The sequence below is a fragment of the Gossypium arboreum genome, chromosome 10, assembly GCF_025698485.1.
Source record: "Gossypium arboreum isolate Shixiya-1 chromosome 10, ASM2569848v2, whole genome shotgun sequence".
NCBI lineage: Eukaryota > Viridiplantae > Streptophyta > Magnoliopsida > Malvales > Malvaceae > Gossypium > Gossypium arboreum.
The window spans coordinates 6,731,095-6,735,352 of record NC_069079.1 but is presented as its reverse complement, the minus strand read 5'-3'; the positions used below and the strand labels follow the sequence as shown (position 1 = coordinate 6,735,352).

Genomic DNA, 4,258 nt, shown 5'->3' with positions numbered 1-4,258 from the left:
TGTGCCCTGCATGTAACAGCCCGATTTTGGGCCTAGTCGGAACAGTGGTTTCGGGACCACTATTCCGAGGCCAGAGAAAATTATTTTAGTATTATTTTATGTGTTATAATATAATTTTATAAGTGCATGTAAATTTTGGTAAGTTAATTTTAGCGATTTCTAGTCCAATTTCGAAAAAAGACTAAATCGCGTAAAAGGTAAAAATTGTATTTTAGTGCCTAAAGGTGTTAATAGACTAGAGAACTAAAATTGGAGGCCTTTAAAGGGCAATTGGACCCTTTTTAAGTGTGTGGCCGGCCAATGGGAGACAAAAATTTAAAAAAAAAAACAAAATTTATGGGATATTAGGTGACTTTTGACCAAATAAGTAATAAAATAAAAATAGGATGATATCATCCCTTTTTCATCTTCTCTCCACCGATTTTTCCAGCCAAGAAATGGGTTTTGAAAGCTTCATATTTTCAGCAACTTTGAGGCTTAGCAAGTAAGTGATTTTAATGTCTTTCTTGAAGATTTTTACATTTTTGTAACCCCTAAAGCATGAGCTTTCATAAGAGGGGACTATTGTGCAAAATGATGAAGAGTCTAGGGTTTTTCCATGAGAGTAAATGTGTTGTTTGTTGTGTTTTTATGGAAGATTATGAGTTCTAGTTGTCTAATAAACAACTTTTGTGAAAGAAATTGCATGAAAACACCTTAAAAAGGGCGAGATTACTAAGTTGTAAAATGAGTTGTAAATGTGTGAAATAGTTGAAATTATGAGTTGCTATAGTTATGAAAATGGTTCACTCAAGGAGTAAAGAAATGTGATAAAAATTATTTTACGAGCCTAAGGGTAATTTGGTAATTTTGGTAAAATATAGGGGCAAAATTATAAAAATAGCACAAGTGTGTCAATGGACTAATTTGATCAGTACATTGTTTTAATAAGTTGAATGTGATGTTTTAGATGATGAAAATCGGGATTTGGACCTAGAACGGAAAGAAATCGATTAAGGGATAATTACGTCTTTTTTTTTTTTTTACCTTTGTGGTATTGAGGTAAGTTCGTATGTAAACAATACCATGTTATACATGTATTTAAATGTTATCATCACATGAATTGTACAAATATTAATGTGTATGTGATTAATAGAAATATGATAAGACAAAGCTTTAATAGACGAGGAAAAATCCCGTTTGAACATTTGGAATAGAATAGGATACGAGTGACATGTCACTAGGAATTATGAGTCTAGATGACTAGCTCGAGAGTGAGCATTGAAATGTCATGAGATATGAGGTAGCTTTAGCTACAATTGAGGCACTTATGTGCAAAGGCTTTTCCGAGTATCGAATTAGTATTCCAAGTGTTCAACGGGTAATCCAGGGAAAGAGTTGATGATGGTCCCAATGAGGTAAGTCATTGGTGAGTATGCACTTGAGTTATGTTACGAGTTGTGCAAGTATGTATACTAAGCCTATGAGAATGCCTTAATATGTGATAATCTATGATGCATAATATGCGTTCTTACCATGATGGATGAAATGATGTTGTATTAATTTTGTGAACAATGATCATGAATGAGTAACTTAACCTTGACAGATTTGAGTTACTGCAGTAGTGTAACTTTGAAAATACACTAAAAATAGTGGAAAATGAGTTAGAGGCAGAACAAAATATGGGATTAAATTTTAATGAGTCTATTTTTACATGAAAGAAACAGGGGAAGAAAAAGAATTCTATATTATGTGATATTTGAATTCTTGTAAAACAGGGTCTGAATGAATTCGAGATCCCCTGTTCTGATTTTAGAAATTCACCATAAATTTTACAAAAATTATTAAGAGTCATACCTTACATGCATGGATTCCTTATTGAGTCTATTTTTACGGGAAACAAACAGCATGGTCATTGGAATTCTGTATAGGGAGAAATTCGGTTCGTAGTGTATAGGGGTCAGAGTAGTCATACCCTGAAACATGGAATACTTTAACTAATAAACTGTACCAAATGGCTTGACCAAAAATTTTGAAAATTTTATGGAATAAAGATAAATGAGTCTAATTTCAGGGAAAATTTATGGAACTTAATTCGGAGTTTCGTAGCTCCAGATATAAATAATTTAGCGACTATTGTGCAGGAAGACAGCTTGTCGTAAACTTGAGAATATGTTGTAAACATTGATAAAACTGTTTGAGTTGCTTATAAGATATTGATTAGAACCATATGTGAATTTTGAATTGTGATGTTAGGAAATGATATATAAGTGGTTTTGATATGATGAAATTGATGTACAAGATATGTATATGTGGTGAGGCCGAAATGGCTAATATTAAATGTGTGCAAGTTATCTGAAGGGCCTTTATGAAAATGTGTGCTATCTTATTTGTATAGTGAGGCCGAATGGTTACTTAGAAATGTAATATGGCTGAGTGGTTATTTAAATGAAAGCAAAGTATATGATGTATTAGCAAGTAATGATAAAAGCATTATCTTATATATGTGCTTGTGTATGTGGTGTGGCGAATGGGCAAGTGTGAAATGTACATATGTTTATGTGTATATAATGTGGCGAATGACCAATTATCAAATGTGGGTATTATTAGATATTTGATGAGGCCAAATTTAGTAAAAAGTATATAAAATAAATTGTGCTGAGATTGTATCCGGGTTTAAAGTCCCGTAGGCTTTGTCTTTGGTGTTATGTTCGGTTTTATACCTCGCAGGCCAAATGCTAGTGAATTCGATAAAGTATATGACTACGAGATCCTATGCTAAGATGATAAATTGAACTCAGATACACATTAAGTGATTCGGTATGTGATATATATATTATTTATGTGAGATTGATCTGACGAGAATAAAGAATGTGTAATGAGAAGTATATGAAAAGATGTGGTAAATTCATATGTATATTTGTATATGTGTGCATTCAGTTATTATGCAAAGTTACAAGATAGTTTTCGATATGCCATTTAACTATGAATGTTGAAAGTAAGTGTGGGTAAGAAATGATACACTAGTGAAATTTGAAAGAATTAAAGTTAATCCGGAAGCTTGTAAATACTATGTTTATATGAGTTAGAGTATAAACGGAGTAAAATGAAATGTGTTTGTGCATAATCGGCCAAATAGTATTGTACTCAGAAAGTGTTATGTGATTTCGAACATTTGGTTTGTTTTTAAGTTCAACTGTTTAAATTGCTTAAGACTTACTAAGCTTATGAAAGCTTACTTTGAATGTTATGTTTCTCTGTTTATTTTTGTAGATCGTTGACTCTTACTATTAGCACGGGGATCGTCAGCACTTCGTCACACTATCTACTATTGTGGTTATCATGTGTTTTGGACTTAGCTTATGGCATGTATAGGTTAGACTATAAGTAGAATGATATTTTGACTATTGTATATAAGCTATGCGAATATGGCATCTTATAGAAGTTTACTTTTATAAGTTTTAAATTCAATCTTTGTTTGTATCTATTAGTTATATATATAAATGATCTTTTATTTAAGAAAAGGCTCAAATTTTTACTGTTCTGATCCGATTCCTAATTTCAGTAACGCCGTCCTATTCCATGACGGCTACGGGATAGGGGTGTTACACTGCATCTAGGAAATTTTTTGAAATTTTACGAAAAATTTTCGAAGTACCCGATTAAGTTTCGATTTGTTTCTAACACATATTTTGGGCCTTGATGGCTTAAAAGAGGGACTATATGATTAAGTTACGATGTGTATGTTAGATGATTATAAAATGTTTGTATTTGATCTGAAAATTTTGGTAATGCTCCGTAATTCTGTTCCGATGACGAATAAAGGTTAGAGGGTGTTACATAATTTGACGCTTGAATGGGTCTAACATCAATACACATGTAGAACATATAAATTAATAAAAATATATTAATTTAATAGAATTTTATTTATGAAATTCTTAAAGAAAAAAATAATGCGATTTGCTTCATTAATTAGAATTTTAGGAGAATGAAAAGGTCGCTTATCCTGTATACAAAGAAAAATATGAATGAAGAAACAAAGCTATATCTTGATTACGATTAGACCTGCTCATGGGTAGGGCTATCTGGCCCGGCTCGAAGGCTCGCTCGAAATGTGGGAGGGTTTGGGCAAAGATATAGGCCCGAAAAATGAGCTTGGACAAAAAAAATGAGGCCCGTTTAAAAATGGGTCGGGCCTCGGGTAAGGTATTTTTGTCCCGGGCCAAGCCTAGCCCGGCCCAAATTCACTAAATGAAAATAAAATTCTACTATTTTTTTT

The 4,258-nt window shown here is 32.5% G+C and overlaps 1 long non-coding RNA gene across 1 annotated transcript; it reads left to right on the top strand.

Moving 5' to 3' along the window:
- The first annotated feature begins 353 nt into the window (after window positions 1-353).
- LOC128281631 (uncharacterized) lies at window positions 354-3,503 on the top strand. The gene is made up of 2 exons (XR_008271881.1): window positions 354-484; window positions 3,253-3,503. It is a non-coding gene; the product is annotated as an uncharacterized LOC128281631 (long non-coding RNA).
- The last annotated feature ends 755 nt before the right edge of the window (window positions 3,504-4,258 follow it).